The sequence below is a fragment of the Cervus elaphus genome, chromosome 27, assembly GCF_910594005.1.
Source record: "Cervus elaphus chromosome 27, mCerEla1.1, whole genome shotgun sequence".
Lineage (NCBI taxonomy): Eukaryota > Metazoa > Chordata > Mammalia > Artiodactyla > Cervidae > Cervus > Cervus elaphus.
The window spans coordinates 50,908,644-50,930,801 of NC_057841.1; the positions used below are offsets into that span (position 1 = coordinate 50,908,644).

A 22,158-nucleotide genomic window follows, 5' to 3' on the forward strand; every position below is an offset into this window, starting at 1 on the left:
CATCACAGGGGCCCCCTGGAACAGGACACCCCCCTCCCTGTCCCACCTCTTGAGGGGACTCTGCAATGTGTGGCTGGGAAGGAGAGAGTTAATTTAGCAGCTCTGGGGGCGGGGGTGGAGCATCCTGGTTGCAGTCTGGCCTGTCTCCTGAGCAGTCAGGCCTGGGTTAGCTGTGCTCTGACATGGGGGCCCCCATGTTCAGAAGGGTTAATGCTCGGCCAACACTGGCTGTCAGTGTTTGGAAATCCTTACATTGAACCAGAGGCTTCACTTGCATTCCTCTTTTGCTCGGAGGGCCCCACGAATTACGCAGTCTGGGTTCCACAGCTGTCGGGGGCGTGAGGCTAGGGTCCTCGGGGCCTGTCAGCTGGCCGAGCTGCTGGGGTGGGGCTGACAGCGGCCGGCATTTATGGCAGCTGCACGCGGACGCCAGGCAGCCAGGCAAGGCCAGGCGGGGTTTCTGGAATGAGCGCACATTCCCTGGCTGCCACTCCGCACCCTTCCCTCCCTGCACCCGTGCATCCAGGCTGTCCCTGTCCTCCTCACCTGGAGACACCGCATGCACACCGTGACCTTGCTCCCGAGGGCAAGGAGTCAGAAATCCTTGCGCCCGCGACAGACAGGCGTGCCCCTACCCCGCCCTGAAGTTGGCTCCATCCGCCTTCGCTCGGGGTTTATTTTTGATGGATGGGGAAAGAGAGCGATCCAAGGAATGAGGGGCTGTGCGCCCAAGGGCCCTCCTCGCCTGGTGCTCGGCAGGCCACAGCAGGCCCCAGCGTGAGTGGGAGGCCCGAGGGAGGCAGAGCCACCCCACACCCAAACCCTCACCAGGGCATCAGGTTCAACAGGAAAACAATTAGAGAGCTGAGAAGCAAGGTCAGAATCCTGGATCTCAGATGGCAAGGACCGGGGGGAAATTGATGGATAGCGCCAACTGTATCTCCTAAAACTCCAAGGTGGGGCCACCTGGAGAAAGTGTTGGAACTCTTATGCATATGTATTTCTTTTAATTTTAATTTCTGTTTGGGGTTATGTTTTTGTAATGCACACGATGTTTTGCCAGGGTGAGTGTGTATGTGTGTATGGGTGTGAGTGTGTGCATGAAGGTATATCATGCGCAAATTGAGGGCAGCTGAGGATGAGGGGGTTGGATGGCATCACCGACTCGATGGACATCCACTTGGGCAAACTCTGGGAGATAGTGGAGGACAGGGAAGCCTGGTGTGCTGCAGTCTATGAGGTTGCAAAGAGTCAGACACGACTGAGCGTTACAGATAGGACTGCTTTATCAAAGTACCACAGAATGCAATAGAAGTTGATTCTTTCATAGTTCTAAAGGCTGGAAGTCCAAGGTCAAGGTGTCAGCAGTGTGAATTCCTTCAGAGAGCTGTGGGGGAGTTTCTGTGTCCTGCCTGTCCTCTAACTTCTGGCGGTTTGGTGGCAATCTTTGGCATATCTTGGCTGGTAGATGGCATCACCCCAATCTCTGCTTTTATCCCTACTTGGCATTCTCCCTGTATGTATGTCTTTATATGCAAATTTTTCCCTCTCTATAAGACTAGTATAACCTCTTATGGGCTTCCCTGGTGGCTCAGACTGTAAAGAATCTGCCTGCGATGCAGGAGACCTGGGTTTGATCTCTGAGTTGGGAAGATCCCCTGGAGAAGGGAACAGCTGCCCACTCCAGTATTCTGGCCTGGAGAATTCCATGGACTGTATAGTCCTTGGAGTTACAAAAAGTCGGACATGACTGAGCCACTTTCACTTTGGGGGATATAATTCAACTATAGCAGATGGCATAAGCAGTGAATCAAGCTGGGAAACTAGTGGCTTAGCTAAGCGCTTTCCTCTCTGGCCCACTAACCTTGACTGTGTGTCAGCCCAGCCTCCTGCGTTTCTCATCAGGAGGTTCTGCTCAGGGAGCCGTCTTGACAAATAGCAGGAGTCACTGCCAGGGCTTGCTGGGTCCGAGGCCTCCAGTCGGCCAAGAGGAGAAAGTCCTGGGGTGCGAGCTGCAGGGCCCTGTGTGCCGGGCACAGGGAGGAGAACCCTGGTCTCCTGCTTCTTTTCCCTGCCTCGAAGCATCACGTCACAGTGAACAGAAGAAGTAGCACTAAGTTGTCATGGGTGGACGGACTCCTGAGCCTGACTGCCCAGGGAAGGAGGTCAAGACAGCTGGGTCTCTTTGGCGTGACTGTGGGTAAGTTGTAGGCTTCTGGCATTTTAAAGTGACAGGTGTCTTTGAGATCATCCCGTCCCACCCTCCTGTTTTACAGACAAGGAGATGGAAGCCAAAGGCGGGGAGGGTCCTGCTCATGTTTCGTTTAGGATCAGGATCCGCAGCTGTGTCAGTTCTCTACTGCTGTGTAACAAACATCCCCCAAACAAAACACACTGTCTCCCACTTTGTGCTGCTCAGAGTCTTGGTTCGGCCTGGCAGGACTCTGTTTCCAGGGCCTCTCCCAAGGCTGTAGAAGAAAGAGGCATTGACCAGGACTGTGATAGACTGTGGGAGTGTCTGCTTCCTGGCTCCCTGGTGTGGTTGTTGACGAGGTTCAGTTCCTTGGGGCTACTGGGTTGAGGCCTCAACTCTTCACTGGCTGATGGCCAGAAGTTTCCCACAGCTCCCGGCCATGTGGGTCTCTCCAGCATGGCAGCTTGCTTCATCAGAGTGTGCATGCTGAAAAGGCAGCGGAGAGTCAGGAAGATAGAAGTCAGTCTCTTCTAACCTGATCACAGAAGTGACATCTTATTATTTTACCATATTCTGTTTGGAACACAGGAGGCAAGAGTCACTGAGGCCCATCTTAAAAGAGCTGCTTACCACAGCAACTGTAACAGGAAACCTGAATAACATCGGTTTAAACAATGCAGAGATTTATATATTTTTTTTTTCATGTAGAAGGAATCTAGAGGCAGGAATCCAGGACTGGTGTGGGGATTCTGTGGCCATCAGAAGCTTAGGTTCTTTCCATCTTTCTGCTTTGCCATGCTGAATGAGTGGCTACTTACTAGCCTCAAAGTTGCCTCATAGTCTAAGAGAGCTGCTGGAGCTCCAGACATCATGCCTGCATTCCACACAAGGAGGAAAAAGTGGAAAGGACAAAAGTCATGTGCCGGCTCAGTCAATCCCTTTAAAGTGTTTCCCGCCCATTAACTTCCTTTTACATCTCATTGACCCCTACTTTCTGTGAGGGAGATTGGAAAATCTCCATGAGGTTGCAGGAAAGAAGGAAGAAAAAGATGTGAGGGACCTGCAACATCTAAGAGGAAACACATGTGTGAGTGGGTAATTGACCTTTCAACAGATAGCTCACCAGAAAATCAGGCCTGGGGAGAAGGGTCTTGAGGGGGATATGGGAGTTGTCTGGGCAGGAATGGATCATGGATGCAGCCTGTGTGCTGGCATGCAGATCCATCCCCCTGGGCTAAAGGAGGGTCTTGCTGGGTTCTCTTTTCTTGAGCCTGAGAACTTGGGCTGATTCTGATGAGGAGACCCAATGGCCAAAGCAATAGACAGACCTATACCTACAGCCGGGCCCATGATGGGGCTTCTGGCACCTTCTGTTCCTTTGCTTCCTCATCCTTTCCAACCCATCCTTTGGCTCCTAGACCCTGCAGCCGAATTCCTTAGACCTCCAGTGGGCATCGCCAAGGTCGAGTGTCTTAAATGTCGGACAAGTAGCACGGGGGATGGGGAAACCCCAGCTGAGGTCACTGGGGAGTTGGGGAGATTTTCTTACCAGGTTTCCTGGTGTTTCCTGCTTGGCAGTCAGAGGTATCCCACATATTTGGCTTGTCTTATAAGTCCCAAGAGATGAAACGGAAACCATACAATTTAGTCTGTGAAATTCTGCTCATTCATGTTTAAGAAGGCTTCAGAGGCCTCGGTATGAAGGAAGTTAGACGTGTGATGTGATTAGCAAGGCAGGAAGGTGTGGCGGGCACCTCTCCCATCTGAGGCTGCTCAGAAAGGCTGGAGCCTGCCCGCTCTCTAGACTGTACCTGGAAGTAGACAGGGGAGTCTGCAGGACAGCAGGGGATTTGGGTAGAAGCTCACGGCGTGTGCCATCTCAGGGCATTTAAAATCAGAGCTTGAGGACATATTTCCCTTTGGTATTTTGCCAGCAGGAGAATCCACTGCCGGGAAGTTGTTTGTAATGATGGCACACACAGCACTGCTGTGTGGGCAGGCGGGCTCCTGGACGTCCCAATGTGGTGAAAAAAACAGAGAAGGAATGCTGTAGCAACACCCAGAGCAGGAACGAGGAAGGTGGCACCGGTAATGACGGCACTGGCGTTTATTGACTGTATCGACGCATTCAACATGAGTTACAAGGGCTTTATGGGGGTTGTTTCTTGGTCCCCACCTCTCACCTCCAGCCTTCTTCCCAGGGACAGGGGCCATGCGGGGCGGGGGAGGGGGGCAACCCCAGTGTTGCTGCCATTTCCCACCTCTGGGCTCCACACGAGGTCAGCAGATTTCTAGATTAAGCGGTGACGCACAGGGTGACAGGTGGAAACCATGCCATCCACCCAGCAGGGGCCTTCGCGCGTTGCCAGAGTAGAAAATGACCTCTGTGCCAGACAGCTCATGGACGTGGGAAGGCCTTGCACATGAGGCGGTGTTCCTGCAGGACGGGTGTGAGCAGAAGGCTCTGCTGGCCTGGCGTTTGGTGTGGCAGGTGCCTCCTAGCAGGGGTTACCCTTCGAGTGACCAGCTGCCCCAGGCTGGGACAGCCGAGGTCCCTCCCAGCCAGTGTTCTAACCCAGTGATCAACAGGCCAGAGGGACCCCACAGCCAACTTTTTTTTTCTCTTAAACCAAAGCGTGTCGTTTCTTGCTTATAAAAATGCCAAAATCTTATTTTGTTATTTACTTACACACACACACACACACACACACACACACACACATTTGTGGGGTCTTCCCTGGTGACTCAGATGGTAAAGAATCTGCCTGTAGTTCAGGAGACCCGGATTCAATCCCTGGGTTGGGAAGATCCCTTGGAGAAGGGAATGACAAGTATTCTTGTCTGGATAATCCCCATGGACAGAGGAACCTGGCTGGCTATAGTCCATGTGGTCACAAAGAGTTGGACGTGACTGAGTGACCCACACATTCACTTTCACTTTCATATATATATATAGTTGCACTGCATGGCTTATGGGATCTTAGTTCCCTGACCAGGGGTTGAACCCAGGCCCTCAGCAGTGGAGACGGTGACCTGGCCCTGGCCCAGGCTTGCTGGTGCCTTGGTGATGCAGTCCCTGCACTTGGGGCCTCTCCCCTTCCCCACCAGTACACACATCCTCCTCCAAGGCCACTCAAGGAAAGTGATCTCTGACCTTCTTTCCCAGACAAATTATTATTTTGGTTTGGTTTGTTTTAATTGAGGAATAATTGACATAGAGTGTTATGTTATTAATAGTTTTTAAGTGTACAGCATAATGATTCAATAATTGTATATACCGTGAAGTGGTCACCCGGACAAGTTATTATTGCTCTTTTTAAAAATTTTATTTACTTATTTGGCCGCACCGGGTCTCAGCTGCAGCACACAAGATCTTCTTAGCCAGGGCATGCTATTTCTGTGTGTGATGTGTGGAATCTAATTCCCCGGCCAGGGATTGAACCTGGGCCCCCTGCATTGGGAGCACAGAGTCCTAGCAACTAGACCACCAGGGAGCAAATGATTAATTGTTTGTTAAGAATATTTGTTATTATTCACCAGACAAATTATTAAGCGCCAATGTTTATGGAGCTCAAACAATGCATATTTGGGATAAGCACACCAAGTATACACATCATGTATTGATTGCCTACTGTTTGCCAGGAACTGCGCTCATTTTACATATTTTTACATAATCCTCTCAACTGACCTGTCAAGGTGGGGTTTATCCCCTGGGGAGACCTCTGTGGGGGGTCATGCAGTGTGGCTGTCTAACCAGTTGCCCTGGGCTGACTCCCGAGTGTCCTTTTATACTAGTGTCTTTGTGGCTCCTGAGTGGGAATTCCAACCACGTCCCGTCTTCTGCCTGCCACCCAGGAGATCCTCAGGGCAGAGGCCACGTCTCACCTGGCACCCGGGGTCTAGCAGGGCGCCTGGCATGCGCTGAGGAAGTGGCAGGTGTTGCGCTTTGAGCCAGGGGCAGAGCCAGAATCAAGGGCAGGGGGTGAGCGGAAGGGCTATTCCTTTCGAGCTGTGACAGCTCAGCGTCCCCAGCTGTGTTCCCGGCTTGCGCTACAAATAGACTGGAATGTTGGTTGCTTTCTTCTCCGTTGACAGTGCTGGATGCTAGACAAATTCTTGGTTACCTTTTGCACCATAGCTAGTTCTTTCTTTCTTCCCCGGTCTTCCAGGCCTGAGTGGCCTCCTGTTGCATCAGTCCCAGTGCAGCTCGCCTCTCATTAATTCCATCTTGCCCCGGTGTCCCTGGTGAGACGGTGACTCTTGCTGATATCTGAGCCGTGCTCTCCTTGCTCACCGCCATGCAGCCTGGCTGTTAACACAGGCCACTGTCCTCATCCATGTTGGGCAGGCCTGCTTCCGGTTCAGTTTTCAGGCTTCTGTCTTCTACTCGTGGAAGTGTATCTGAGTTCCGTTTAACTGGATCTGTCCTCACCTTGAAGACTTTTTGGCTCATTCTTTATCCAGCTACAGGAAAAGAAAAAGAACTTTTTTGTTGAAGCAAAGAGAACTTGAATGTGTTAATCTGTGTTCATGTCAAGGGGCCAGCTCTGCAATCCCAGGCTCACCAAAAAAAAAATGTGTTTTTCCGCATCTTGATCCAGTGTCCTGTAAAGACACATATACTGCCAGGATGCAAGCAGCGTGTTTAGATTCTGAGACTCAATTTAGCAGTATCTGAACTCCGGATATTCTATCTGCATGCAACAGACACAGTGATTTCTAACATCAGGCTCGGCAAGGGCATTTCCAGACTCTTCATAGGCGATCTGATGGGGAGGTTGTCTCCCCTGGGCCCCCACCCACAGGGAGAGCATGTAACTCAAAAGAAAACACCTGGCCAGCCTCATTCATAAACATGGCACAATATTGTTGGATGGCAGCCTGGGGATCAGCCTGTGGGGAGTGGAAATGCAGTCTCCTGACAGCTATAAACTAATGGTCCTTCTTTGCCTATATACATGTTTAAGGTGGTCCCTTAGATGGCATTGGAATGAGCCCATCTTCATGGGCTTGTAGGGCTGAGACTGTTTGTACTGATATGTTCATCTTATTGTTGTATATGCTCTAAAAGACTGGCTTGTTTTTTGTTTTTTTTTTAAGCAAGAAAATGTAAGAGGAGCTTAGAGATAGCAGTCTCCTGGAGGTAGCCTGAGGGAGTAGAAAGGAAACAACGTTGGCACAAATCTCAACTAATAAGGGTTTTAGTCCTGGCTCCACGGTTTGGGATGTGTCATGTCAGCTCTGTGCCTGTATTTCCTGATCTGTAACGTGAGGGATTGGCTTGCCCATTTCATTGCTTCTGGGAGCCATGCTTTCCCCCCCACCTGCTAGTATCTCTGAAATAAGGATGCATCTCATTACCACTGGCTGTCAGCCACTTGGCAGAGCCACTGTGTCACATGGCATCGCTGTCATTTCCTAAGCAGGTGTGAACGTGGTCCTGCCGTTCAGACTGTCATGACCTCAGCTGTATTAGGTGTGTTGTTGGCCACCCACCTGTTAAGTGAATTGTCACTCGAAATGTCTTCCAAAAGATCTCACTATAACCTATTATTGATACCAAATGTTACTGTGTCCACAGAGGGACATGGAAACAGTAGTGGGGGCTTGATTTGATATTAGAAAAGCAAATATGTGTTGTTAGAGGAAGGACTGCAATTTCATATTTTCTTTTAAAGCGACAGGAATTATCAGTCTCCTACATGCCGCCAAAGGCAAGAGAAACTCCCCAATCCCTCAGAAGAGATGAAACCTCCTCAAAGCTCACGTGACCCATTTGTTTGCACTCAGGACTGTCACTAAAGCATTATGTCATAGTTTAATTGGCAGCATTTTTCCTTTGTGTCTCATAAAATAATGGTGGGTCTTGGAATTTGCTTTCTAAGTTTTCTCCTGTATTTATACCTAGTAGTTTTATGTACATTTTTTGGTCATGCAGAACAAACCAATAAGAATAACATTCCTTCCATGTGTTGATGATGCTCCTCTGGGCCTGTTTAGAGCATCTCCATCTTCTACCGCAAAGAGTGTGATCAGTCTGATTTCGGTAGGACCATCTGGTGATGTCCATGTGTAGAGTTGTTTCTTGTGCTGTTGGAAAAGGGTGTTTGCTGTGATCACTGTGTTCTCTTGACAAAACTCTGTTAGCCTTTGCCCTGCTTCATTTTGTCCTCCAAGGCCAAAGTTGCCTGTTATTCCAGGTATCTCTTGACTTCCTACTTTTGCTTTCCAATCCCTTGTGATGAAAAGGACATCTATTTTTGATGTTAGTTTTAGGAGGTCTTTTAGGTTTTCATAGAGCTGGACAGAGGAGCCTGACAGGCTATAGTCCGTAGGGTCGCAAAAGTCGGACACAACTGAAGCAACTTAGCACGCATTATGTGTATACAGACACACATTAGAATTGTTGGATCATATATTAACTATATGTGTAATCATTTGGGGAGCTACCAGACTGTTGTGCAAAGCAGTTGCATCCTTTTTCATTCCCACCATCAGAGTATGAGCCTTCTAATTTCTCCACATCCTCACTCACACTTGATTCAACGTACAGAGACCATTCTACATCTCAGCTCCCAGGATTCTGGAGTGACATCCAGTGACTTTGGAGACAACAGAGGCCCCTTTCTAGCTTTCTATATCCTCCTTTCCCCTTCTCAGCAGAGCTTGCAGAGGGCTGTGGGGAATTTCTTCAGTTAATTATCTGCCAGTTAACCACTCAGTTGCTCCCTGTGGCTGTAACTGGCTACAGACTGCTCTTGCTGGGTGCCCCTAAAGAGGTTATCTGCTGCTCCCACACTCTAGTGAGGGGAATTAACCGCAGGGAAAATGGGAAATAGAGCCCAATGACTGTGATGGCCTAATAAGAGCAGCCATCGAGATCTGCCACCAGGCGAGTTCTCTCTTCCCCCTGCAAGGCATCTGGCTGCACCTGGGAGTCCTTCTTGCTGCTGCCTCAAACTAGTCCCCCAGGAGAGCTCCTAGGTCACAGAGGCCTGGGATCAGCAAGTCCACAGCCCTCCCACTGGAGCCCATGGGCCTTCCACCCAAGTTCTGTGAACTCCTACCCTGCCTTGAAAGTATAGTGATGGGAGAGACCAAATGATACTCTAGAAGGTCCACAAGAACACATACTGTCATGGGTGCCCAATGGGAGTGATCTGGACTCAGGTTTTCTGGCTGCCTATTTTCCTAAATATGTGGCCTTAGCACGTCCCAGAGAGAAACACTTGGGGAAAACCAGCCCCCGGAGAAGTCTCGTACCTGAGTCTGCAACGTGGCCGTGGCCAGTAGCTCTCATCTCTGGCTTGGCCGTCATTGCCGAGAACTTGGTGATGGGGTTCTGTGCTCTACAAGGTAACAGCCGTAGCCAGCAGAGGCCTGTGGTCTGCAGAACTTGGCTTTCCCATCCCTTCTCTCCTGGAGAAGGCTCTGTACCTCATAGGGCTTTCATCCCTTCCAGCCAGTCCCTTTCTCCTTCATCCCTCAGTTTCTACCCCATCATAACACAAGCTGGTGGGAACGGTCAGTGATTATTGGCTCATGCCAGAAGGCAGTGGGACCCTGAGCTGATGCTGGTCCTGGGGAAACCCCCAGGGCTAGAGTCAGGATGCCTGGGTTGTGGTCCTTCCTGTTGGGAAGCCATATGCACGTTGTTCCAGGGTCCCCATGGGTAAGAGGGAAGTGGTGATGCACACCTGTCTCCCTCGTACAAATGGTGACTGAGAGACGACTGGCAGGATGGTGCTGGACTTGCAGATCCAAAGGCAGGAGGCCCAGAGCCCCAGCCCAAGCTCGACAGATAACTTAAGATCTGATTCAGTCATTCATATCTGATGGTAACTTACTCTGTTATCCTGTGAAAGACACAAAGCCTTAACCTGCAGCAGCTCCAGGACCCGCTTCAGCAGTGACCATGGGGTCCAGCAGCTCATGGGCAGTGTTGGGCCAGGACCAGTTTGTTGAATGGGTGGGGCTCTGGGCTCCTCACTTCTGTTTCGTCAGCGTACGGTATCTTGGAGCCATTTGGGCTCAAGACCTGACTCAGCTCACCTCTTAACAGATGACCTTGGGCAACTCCTCTCTGCCTCGGTTTCCCGATTTGTACGATGGGACCAAAAATGTGCCTTCATTATAGGAGTGTCTTGAGGATTAAAGTAAAATATATGACAAGCATTTAGCACAGAATTCAGCACATAGTAAATGCTCAATAAATGCTAGTTGTTTTCTTTTATGTATCGAGGGAACTGTGTATAGTTTAATTTGAAAAGTAAGTATGATATTAGAGGGAAATAGTTTGGAATCTATGGGGACTACAGTCTGTGGGGAATATCATATTGATGGTTTGCTTTGCTGCTTCAGTGAAAGTCAAAGGCAGCTGGCCCTGAGTAGGAGCACCCCTCTTGGGGTCCTCCAAGCAAAGGCAGGGGCAGCATGGGTGTGCTGGCTCAGGGCCTGGAATCAGGGGGTCTGGGCTTCCATTTTCTGTGGTTTTTACACTCCTGGGCTTGTGCTGTTCAGTTCTGCCTGCAGTTCCTGGCGGATGCAGGGAGAATAATAAGCGCCCAGGCACTGGGTCAAGTTTGAGATTCCTGTGGTTGCTGTCTAGTGGGCTTCCAGCATCGTGTGTGATACGTGCAAGCTAGTCAGCCAAAGAGGGGGTCTTCCCCCAGCCTACCGTGCTAGCTCATTTCACTGCTAACATGCCCTCCGCCCCTGCCTCATCTCTGCCCACTGGCAGCCAGCTGCTTCCTGCCTGCTGATTACCAAGGGGACAGAACCTCAGTTACCTGTCATCCATTGTCTAATTCCAGAATCCAGCATCAAATTGTTGTTGTTGTTTAGCCCTTTATTTACTTATTTGTGCTGGGTCTTCATTGCTGTGAGGGCTTTTCTGTAGTTGTGGTGAGCGGGGGCTACTCTCCAATTGCGATGCAAGGGCTTCTCTTTGCTTTGGCTTGTGGAGCATGGGCTCTCGGGGCGCGGGCTCCCGGGGGCGCGGGCTTCCGTAGCTGCGGCTCCCGGGCTCTAGAGCACAGGCTCAGTAGTTGTGGTGCTCGGGCTTAGTTGCTCCGAGGCATGTGGGATCTTCCTAGACCAGGGATCGAACCCACGTCTCTTGTACTGGCAGGCGGATATTTTTTTAACCACTGAGCCACCAGGGAAGCCCCAAATTGCTGTTGTCTAGTCACTCAGTCATGCCCGACTCTCTGTGACCCCGTGGACTGCAGCACACCAGGCTTCCCTGTCTCTGCCAGAGTTTGCTCACACTCATGTCCATTGAATCGGTGATGCCATCCAACCATCTGTCGCCTCTTCTCCTGCCTTCAGTCTTTCCCAGCATCAGGGTCTTTTCCAATGAGTTGGCTCTTCACATCCAGTGGCCAAATTATGGCAGCTTCAGCTTCAGCATCGTTCCTTCCAATGAACATTCAGGGTTGATTTCCTTTAGGTTTGACTGGTTTGATCTCCTTGCTGTCCAAGGGACTCTCAAAAGTTTTTTTTCCAGCACCGTAGTTTGAAGGCATCGATTCTTCAGCACTCAACCTTCTTTATGCTCCAACTCTCATATCAAATACTCAGTGATTAACTGAATGTCTACGGTGGGCTCAGGTCTGGCTCCCAGGTCACAGGGGAAGGAGCAGGCTTGTCCTCGGCCTCCAAGACCTTGTAGTTCAGCCGAGGAAGGAGGCAGCCCCTAAGACTGAACTGGAGTGCGGTGGGGGCTTTACAGGGAGCAGTGGGACAACCCTTTCCATTTACTTGGACCCCCTGAAGACACCCAGGAGGTGCGCCTCTTTCCCTGAACAGAGTTTGGGGGTACACTGCCTTCTGTGGTTGACTGTTTTCTTTGTTTCCAGTGCAGCCCAATCTCTGCAGAGTGACACAGTCTTCCTGTAATAGCTCTGTGGCTTGTCTTCAACCAGGTTAGGGTGGCATCCTGCTGATCCGGAAACCTTTCCTTCTCCCCCTTTGCAGTGACTCTGCGTGTTTCTATTTTAGACTGTTGTGTATTGATTTCCCATTGTAACTCCCAGGGGACAATCCTTGTTCTTGATTGCCAGGTTCTTAGGGACACTCCTCATTACTTTCTTGCAGGAGGGGCTCAAACTTGGATGTTGGCGAGGACCAGGCAGGTAACGTGTGAATGCGTGGAGCCTCATGAGAGTGATGGCTGTGGGCCGTGGGGAATTAGGGAGCGTTGGGGTCTGTGGAGGACTGGCCACTGCATGCCCTGTCCGAAGAGCCCAGCCCCGCTTTGCTCAAGCTTCCAGTGTGGGGAGGTGGCCAGTATTGGTGGATCTCCCAGGCTTTGAAGGACATCAGAAATGGGGATTTTACTGTGAAATCTTCTGGTTTGTAAAACTGGCTTGAATATTTTAAAAATACTGGACAGACGTAATGGTATAACCCCGAATGAGCCTTTGCAGTCTCTGCTTTGTGGTTACTTGCCTGTGCAGGAGGAGTTGGTCATCCAAGGTGCCTGGGGACAGAGGCCGAAAGGCCCAGTGGGCAGCTGCTGTGGGTGTCCAGGGGGACTCTGTGAGCTGGCGTGGTCAGGGTGGCATCCGGAGGTGGGCTTGACTGAGCGGCCTGCAGGGTGAGGAGGGTGGAGGGAAGGGATGCTGGTCTCAGAGGGAGCCAGCTCTCCTCCTCAGCGGCGAGACCGGCCCGGGGGTCACAGCCCCCTGCCCTCACACCCCCAGGGACAGGCTGTGTGGAGCCTGCTCCAGCTTCTGAGACCCCCCGCCAACCTCTTGCAAACCACCTGGGCCTGTCACCGCTCCAGCTGGGCAGGCTCAGGGAGCCATGGCCAGGAGGGAGCAGGATGATGGGGACCCTGGATACCCCAAGAGAGACAGTGGAGAGGGTGTCACCTGAGACGGGCGCTGGGCCACCAGGCTCAGAGGAGCTTGGAGGCCTTTACCCGAGGTGCTCTCCCAGAGGCGATGCTGGGTTCAGAGAGGACACCGCGGGGCTCCCTTCTGGGTGTGCTCTGAGTTTCCAGTCTTTGTCCGTCAACTCGGAAGCTTTTGAAGGCTGGGGGTGGGACCCACACTCTCAACTTCTCACGAGTTCCTTCTCACTTCATCCTCCCAACACTTTACCTAGATGGTACTTTCATCACCAGTCAACTTTAAAGATGTGGAAACAGGCTACTCAAGGTTACAGAGCTTGGTTTAGCCTGCGTTGGAACCCGGAGCTGTGATGTTCCCCTGTCTTACGGGGAGGGGACAGGGAAGAAGCTACCTGACTCCAGCCAGGTGTGGGGCTGGCTGACCAGTGACCCTGCGGCCTGTGACTTCCATGCTCCCTCAAACTGTGGGGCACAGCATACAGCAGGTGCTCATTACTTGTGGAGGTGAATTGCCTTAAGAAAGGTCTAGAATGCGGTGGGAAGAGGTTGCAGTCTTGGTTCTGGGACCAGGTGACTCTGGCGGCTGTAGAGATGGGGGATGGGACAGGTTTCCCCCTCCCCGCCACCCCCCTACCCCAAAGCATCCTTGGCTGTAATGTTCTAAGAGCTGGGAAGGGGGCTGGGGGGGAGCCTGGGCCCAGCAGCAGCGGGCAAAGGAGCTGGCGAACCCCACTCTCGGGGAAGGTGTGTCCCAGGCTGGGCGTGAGAGGGCTGGGGGCCCGGGGACCAGTCTGCCATCCTGGGCTTGAGATGGTGAGAAATATAGGAAGAAGCGGGGCCCCCAAGGACCGTGAAGTCTTGTCAGGACGAGATAAAACCCCATAAAAAATTCAAGAGCAGGGTAAGAGTTGGGTAGCAGCACAAGGGAGGGTGAGAAGGTGTCAGGAGGCAGCCCGTGCTTGGCCAAGGGAGCAGGGGTGCAGTCAGCGCCTGGAGCCCAGTGGAGTCTTCTGTTGGCTCCGGAGGCTGGAGGGGAGGGCAGACCTGGCAGCAGGGACGTCCAGGGACAGAGCAGGGGCTGGGCATCTCGAGTCCATCATGGATGCCCTCCTCCTGATTGGTCTGGGCTCCTCTGCTGGTGTGGAGGCCTCCGCAGGGTTGGAGAGCATCTGTTTTTCCTCCAGCATGCGTTCTCCACTCAATCGTGTCCAGCTCTTTGTGACCCCATGGACTGTAGCCCGCCAGGCCTCTCTGCCTACGGGATTTTCCAGGCAAGAATACTGGAGTGGGTTGCCATGCCCTTCTCCAGGGGATCATCTCAACCCAGGCATTGAACCTGAATCTCTTGCGTCTCCTGCATTGGCAAGCGGATTCTTTACCACTGTGCCACCTGGGAAGCCTTTTTTTCCTCCAGAGGAAATCCCAGTTGTGAGACTGGAATGTGATGGGGTGTCCTCTGCATGGACCGTGATGAGTGCATCTGTTCTGTCTCCCCCCGAACCCCTCCTCAGATGCCTCTCCCGATGCCGCTGTGGTGAGTGTGCTGGGGAGAGAAGGGCTCACAGCAACGCTCCTGCCTTCCAGGCTCATGGTGATCTGTCCCCTCACTGGCAAAACGAGTTCAGTTTCTCAGTTATCCGGAGGCTGCTCTGGGGAGAGAGCAGTGAGGCCCAGGTCCCTTGTTCTCTCCATGGAAGCTCTGAAAATCCACAGAGCTTGGCCCAGGGCTCTGTGTGGAGTGAGGGTGTGAAAATGATGCAATGACTTGGGGGTCGTCTGTTATTTAGGAGTAACTGGCTGATGTTATGCAGAAGGAAATGGCAACCCACTCCAGTATTCTTGCCTGGAAAATCCCATGGATGGAGGAGCCTGGTAGGCTACAGTCCATGGGGTTGCAAAGAGTCAGACACGACTGATGTTAATGACTGTGACCCAGAACTGCACTTGGGGTCCAAAGACGTTGGCAGTCACTGGGGGAAGGGAGAGGTGACTCAGCTCAGGAGAGGCTTTCTGGGGATGGGAGACTCTCAGGGGCTTGGGGACCTGCATTACAGGCCAGGCTCTATCCATTAGGCATCTGAATGTCTCCGAGCAGGTCCTCTGCTTCTCTGGGCTCCAGTGTCCTCGTCTGGGCAGCAGGAGCATCCAGGGATAGAGCAGCGGCTGGACCGCTGAATTCTTTAAGATCTGTTGAGGTCACGTGGCTTAGATTTCAGGAGTCCCTCCAACTTGGTGAGAGCGGCTGGGTATGTCTGGCCCTGTCTGACTCTAAGTGAGCGCTGTTATGTGGTCCTGATGCTGAGAGCCCAGGGTGGAAGTAGGCGGTCCCAGGGCCCACGGATAAACATTCATTCAGCCTGTTGAGGTCCTGCCCTGAGTTGGCCACGAGAGAAACTGCCCCTTACCCTGAGAGCCGGCCAGCAGGCCAGAGAGTCAGGATGGAGAATCTACCCATCTTCCAGCCAGGATGGAATAGCTGAATAGTGGATAGAGAGGATGTGACCGGTTTTTCTAGATCTTGGCTATTCAAAGCGTGGTCCTCTGACCAGCAGCAGCATCACCAACTGGGAGCTTGTGAAACATGCAGCCTCTCGGGCCCCACCTGGGGTCCACCGAATCCAAATCTGCATTTTAACAAGATCACCAGTGATCACTGCACATGTGCAAGTTTGGGAAGTGCTGCTCTGGGCCGTTTTTCATAAACTGTTTTGACCACACATCACAGAAATAAAAATGTATTTCCGTGATATATTTAGATGAGACAAAATTTCCATGAAACAATAGTTCCACTTTTAATGTGTGTTACTCACTGGAATTTTCAACTTCGTTCTACCATTTTAATGCTGAGATCATGATTTTGTCTTGTGTGTGCTTAGCCGTGTCTGACTGTTTGTGCCCCCATGGACTGTAGCTCACCAGGCTCCTCTGTCCTGTCCATGGGATTGTCCAGGCAAGAATACTGGAGTGGGTTGCCATGCCCTCCCGCAGGGGATCCTCCCCACCCAGGGATCGAACCTGTGTCTCCTGGATTTTGTCTTACACTCAGTTTATTTTGCAGTACACAGAAGCCATGGAGACTTGTAGTTAGAAAAACAGCGCCCCAGCTAAGCCCTGTCTGATGTTTGAGTGACAGAGGGTTACACTGATATCAGACATGTGGAGGACACCAGGTGTCCTCACTTCTGCAATGGTAAACAGTGCTGATATCTGGGGTAGCCTCCAGCTCCTAGTATTTCTGAACTTTTCCACTTCCGGTGGTTGAGGGTCTGAGGCCCGTGTACACAGAGGCCTCTTCCGAAGCCCCCTGCTTTTCTGTGGTGAACACCAGCAGGCCCAGAGTCCCGGGCCAGCACTGGCACCGGTGGCTGAGCGTGAGGACTGCAGGTTGAGGGGAAGGGAAGGCCTTCTTCCTGAGTCGTGTCTGTGCAGGAGCTGGGGCGTGGGCTGGTCTCGGAGGGGTGGCTTGGTAGCAGGACGTGGTGAAGGGGGTGCCCGTGGCTTCCTCGGGGAGGGCTCTGGCGCCCTCCTCCCCTGGCAGCTGGCCTCTCTCCTCCCACACTCCGGGCGGGGCAGCCCGGCCTGGCCCTGCTCTGGGGGCTGCAGGCTCTGCGTGTAGGTGGCAGTTGTCAGCTGTGTGTGGAGGCGGGAAGGGAGAAGGGCAGGCCTTGGTGTGGAGCAGGGTCATCAGGAGCGCCTGCTGGAGGGGGTCCAGGTGGGGGACTGAGGCCCCATGGCTCAGGAAAGGGGTGCTGGAGAAGTGGTGGGTAGATGCGATTCATTCAACAGTGAGGGAGCAGTGCTGACTGGCTGGGCCCTGCCGCTCACCACAGCTCAGAGGGGCCTGTCATCCATCTGCAGAGTTGCTGTCCTGCTGGGTTCGGGGGGACAGACCTGTGAGTCCCCGGGGTCACTGAGCTCAAGAGCCCACTCCCTGTAGTGGGGCCTGCGGGCCAGGAGGCCAGACCCTTTGTGGAGCCGAAAGCCGGAAAATGAGCCCTGGGCTTCCTCTCTGAGGAAGTCCTGGCCAAGGTGTGTGCTGAGGACCTGTGGCGAAAGGGTCCACTGGAGGGTGAGGGGTGCAGGGCTCCCCTTTTCAGGGCCTGGAATTGTTGGGTGCCCCCAGAGAAGAGCTGGCAGGCTGCAAAGCAGAGACTCTCATCTGGTTGGCAGGTCACTGAACTGGTCCTGGGGGTTGGAGAGGAGGTAATTCCTCTAATGCTTGGCTGTTCTTAAAGGGATTGGCTACATTTACAGCTGCTAATGCCATTTGTCACAGGGCCGGTGGGAAAGGATGCTGAGAGGGCTGGGATGGTTCCAGCTTCTCCTCTCTGGGCCCTGCCTTCTCCTCTAGAGCCCTCGTCCTTGATGTAGCTCCATGAGCCCCAGTGAAGGTTGAGAGGCGGGCAGGCCCAGAGGGTCGGGGGAGCAAGATTCCTGACTTCAGCCGGAGCAGCGTCAGCAGAAGTGCCTTTGCTGACACTGGTTTCCCAAGGAACCACAGCGCCCCGCGGCCTCAGCCCCTCTGTGCCCACCCAGGCCCCGCCTCCTGCCTGCAGGCTCCGGGGCTGCCTGCCCGTTACAGCCAAGTGCGGCCTCAGCATTTTCCCCATGCCTGCTGCCTGCCTTTTTGTTCCTGGGCATCCATCACCTGGCAGGGGCTGGGGGCACGGCCGGGCAAGGAGGGGGGCCTGGAAGGCTGCAGGGTGTGTTCCTGAGATCTGGCCTCAGCCCCACAGACCACATCTTGGATGGCTGCAGCTGGGGGAGGTGTTTTTTCTCCTTGTTCAGCCTTGCCTCTCTTTCTCCTTCCTCTGGGCCCAGCCCCCTTTCCACTTTTCACTGATCATTAAAACATAAGCTCTTCTTGCTGGCTCTCAGCTTACTCAGCAGCCCAACTGTCTGGGGATTTCCCATCCTGCTCTATGCTTCCCAGGTGACGTTAGTGGTGAAGAACCCACCTGCCAGACACAGGTTTGATCCCTGGGTCGGGAAGACCCCCTGGAGGAGGGCATGGTAGCCCACTCCAGTATTCTTGCCTGGAGAACCTCATGGACAGAAGAGCCTGGTGGGCTGCAGTCCATGGGGTCGCAGAGTTGGACACGACTGAAGCGACTGAGCGCATATCCTGATCATGCTGTGAGTGAAAAGCGGAGCCAGGAGGAGACCCCAGAGCACCAGCAGGAAGGGAGCAGAACAAGTCCTGGAGAGAAGTATCTCTTTATTTCCCTGGTCTCCTCCAGCCTGGAGTTCACTCCGTGCCTCCTCACTGTTTTTACGTTAAAAGTACAGCGGTCCTTCTAGGCTTTTACTCCAGAGAATTGCAAAAGAAAGAAGAAAGCAAGTGATGTCGCTCAGTCGTGTCTGACTCTTTGTGACCCCATGGACTGTATGTAGCCTGCCAGGCTCCTCTGTCCATGGGATTTTCCAGGCAAGAATACTAGAGTTAGTTGTCATTTCCTCCTCCAGGGGATCTTCCCGACCCAGGGATCGAACCCAGGTCTCCCGTATTGCAGGTAGACTCTTTACTGTCTGAGTTACCAGAGAATTGCAAACAGGAACTCAAATAGATACTTGTACACCCATATATGTAGCAGCATTAATCACAATTAGCCAAAGGTGAGAACAGCCTGAGTGTCCATTGATGATAAACAAAATGTGGTCCATACATAAATCTGTTATTGTAACACAGTGTATTATTATTCATCCACAAAAAGGTGTGAAATTCTGACACATGCTACAATGTGAATGAATCTTGAAAACATTAGAAGTGAAATAAGCCAGTCACAAAAAGACAGATGTTGTATGATGCCACCTAAATGAGATATGCAGAGGAGTCAAGTTCAGAGAGAAAGTAGGGCAGTCGCCAGAGGCTGCGACAGGGGATGGAGGGCTGTTTAATGGGCACCACGTTTCTGTCGGGATGATGACAGTCTTTGGAAACAGATAGTGGTGGTGCTTATGTAATACTGTGAATGTACTTCAGTTCAGTTCAGTCGCTCAGTCGTGTCCGACTCTTTGCGACCCCATGGACTACAGCATGCCAGGCCTCCCTGTCCATCACCAACTCCCGGAGCTTGCCCAAACTCATGTCCATCGAGTTGCTGATGCCATCCAACCATCATCCTCTGTCGTCCCCTCCTCCCGCCTTCAATCTTTCCCAGCATCAGGGTCTTTTCCAGTGAGTCAGTTCTACGCATCAGGTGGCCAAAGTATTGGGGTTTGAGCTTCAGCATCAGTCCTTCCAATGAACACCCAGGACTGATCTCGTTTAGGATGGACTGGTTGGATCTCCTTGCAGTTCAAGGGACTCTCAAGAGCATTCTCCAACACCAGAGTTCAAAAGCATCAATCTTTCGGCGCCCAGCTTTCTTTATAGTCCAACTCTCACATCCGTACATGACTATTGGAAGAACCATAGCTTGATGAATGTACTTAATGCCACTGAATTGTACACTTGAAAATGGCTACAGTGGTACATTTTGAGTTATATGTGCTTTACCTCTATTGAAAGTGGGGGAGTGAGTGCCTGGCTGATGGCCTAGGAGATGGATGAGGCAGGCGCAAATCGCTTCTCTCCTGCCTCCCTCTCCTCCGGTAAAGAGAGAAAGCTCGGGGCTTTCTTCTGAAGGAGGGACTTGCACCCTGGTTGGGGCTCATTGTAGAACAGACAAATGAGCCCAACCCAAGTGATACCCCAGGAACAGGTCTCTCTGTGGGGAGAGACACAGAAGGAGGGGGTCGGCAAAGGGGCGTCACGGACTGTCCGGTCACCACTGTGGGCCGCTGGGCTCCGTGCCCTGGGTCTCCCTGTGGGACCACGGAGAAGGCGCCTCAGCTTTATCTGAGAGGCCGAGAGGGAGGATTTGTCCCCTTCCAGGGCTGCCGCGGTGGCTGTCAGCTCCTCCCGCTCCGAGGTGCCCCGTGTCCGAGGAGCCCTGGGTGGCTGAGGGGACGTGCCGTCAGGCTGCGCAGGAGACGATGGTGTGGCCCCCGTCACAGGCCCGTGAGAGCCTCGGAGCCCCAGCAGGGCAGGGCGGAGCCGGCCATGTGGGCGGAGCCGGCCTGTGGGCGGAGCCGGCTGTGTAGGCCGGGCTGGGCACTTGGTCCTCCTGGAAACATTCCTGTCTAGTTCCTACAGAGCCCGGCCCTCTGCCCGCACCTGAGTCGGGAGCCAGAAGCCCGTGATAAGATCTGAAGTTCTTCGAGGAATCATGGGCGCGGCCTCAGACACTGGCCTTTTCTGCAGGCGGCTCCTTTTCAGCCTTCTCTGGGCACCGACCTTATCACCCTATCCTGCCGAGGCCGGCCGCCTGCCCAGAGCCCTGTGTGAGCGAGGCACGGGGCCCGGCCCTCTCGAGCCTGCAGCCCAGTGGAGGTTAGGACACACACACACACACACAGCGCTGAAGAATTCACTGGGCTTTGCAAGGGCGGTGGTAAAAGGCGTGGGAGATTTCCTGAGGGCCTGAGCAGGCTGCCAGGAGGTGGGATGATAAAGCCCAGGAAGCTCAGCTCCATGCTCTAGATGGCTGGGATGGTGGGGGCGAGGGTGGGGGTGAAAGGGAGGTCCAAAAGGGCAGGGATAGTATACATATACCTGATTTGGGGCTTCCCAGGTGGCGGTAGCGGTAAAGGACTCCCCCTTGCCAATACAGGAGATGTAAGACACACAGGTTTGATCCCTGGGTGAGGAAGATCCCCAGGAAAAGAGCATGGCATCCCACTCCAGTATTCTCGCCTGGACAATCCCATGGACAGAGGAGTCTGGTGGGCTACACTAGTCCATGGGGTCATGCAGAGTTGGACATGACTTAGCACGCACGCATACCTGATTGACTTTGTTGTATAGTAGAAACTAACACAATGTTGTAAAGCAATTAGATTCCATTAAAAAAAAAAAGAGGGAGTGAGGTGTAGGTGGACCCGTGGCTCTGCTGTGTGTTCTTGGGCAAGTTACTTAACCTCCCTGAATCCTAGTTTTCTCTTTTTGTATCAATTGGATAGAGTTACAGTGAGGAGTAAGTGGATGAAGGTCTATGGAGTGCTGAGGAGGATGCTGGCCCAGGCTACTTGTGCAGGTACATTAGCAGCTCCTGTTATTAATAGGGTTGTTGTATTCATGCCCCTAGGCTGAGACTGGGTGAATCCTTTGCCCACTTGCTGCTGTTAAAGTTGGGGATTGGGCTAGTTGGCACTGGCCTCTAAGGTTCTAGCCCCTCGTGAGTATAAGGACCCCGAGACTGGGCAGGTGGAAGGAAGGGGAAAGTGACTTTGGGTGAGGGATACAGTATGAGCAAAAGCACAGAGGCAGAAAGAGTGTCCCATGTTAGTGGTTTATTGCCACAAACTTAATGGCTTGGAATGATGCCTGTTTATCATTTCACAGGGCTGGAAGTAAGAAGCCCCTCTCGGTATAGCAGGAAGCTGAAATCAGGGTGTCGGTCAGGCTGGGTTCTGTCTGGAGGCTCTGGGAGACGAAACCTGCCCCTAAGTTCAGGGCTTGTTGAATTTACTTCTTGCTGTTGCAGGCCAGAAGCACTTTTCCTGATCAGTCATCGACCAGGGATGGCTCTCAGCCTCTAGAGGCTGCCCACGATCCTTGCACACATTCCTTCTCCTTCAGGCAGGCAACTCTGTCTCTCCCTCCAGCCTTGGATATAAGGGGCTCATGTGATTGGGTCAGGCCCTGCTGAATACTCTGTCTCTCTTCAGATCTGCTGACTTGGAGTTTAATTACATTTACAGAATCCTCTCCCAGGAGTTCCTAGGTTAATGTTTGATTGAGTAACTGGGAGAAAGTGTACGCTCAGGGCCCTCTTAAGTTCTGAAGCCTGCCACACTTGACTTGCATCCAGGACAAAAAGCAGAGTGGCCAGGGGGCGGGAGGCAGCTGTCTGAGCGGTGGGTTTGGTGGTAGGAAGGATGTAAGACCACTCTGGGCCTTGAATGGCAGGTGGAGGAAGTGGCCTTTGCACCATCAGGCACACTTATTTCAATCTGAGCAAAATGCCTGCACACTCACCGCCACCTAGGCCTCCACCCCTGGGTTCCCTCACTCAGCAGAGAGCACCCAAGCCTGAAACCACAGGCTTCTCCCTCTGGGGCA

General features: G+C 52.7%; 1 protein-coding gene and 1 non-coding gene across 8 annotated transcripts in view; one reads left to right on the top strand and one right to left on the bottom strand.

Moving 5' to 3' along the window:
* The window catches only part of CTIF (cap binding complex dependent translation initiation factor), a 315,019-nt gene that overhangs the window by 51,014 nt on the left and 241,847 nt on the right, over positions 1-22,158 (top strand). Inside the window, exon 1 of one of the 7 annotated variants that reach the window (XM_043889186.1) lies at positions 3,946-4,282. The exons of 5 other annotated variants lie outside the window; for them this stretch is intronic. The gene's annotated coding sequence lies outside the window, so the exon portion shown is untranslated. Of the gene's footprint in view, positions 1-3,945; positions 4,283-21,056; positions 21,131-22,158 lie in introns of those variants that run through there. One more of the 7 variants, XM_043889189.1, reaches the window with a different exon arrangement.
* On the bottom strand, positions 5,616-5,688 carry TRNAG-CCC. Its single transcript has one exon. It is a non-coding gene; the product is annotated as a tRNA-Gly (tRNA).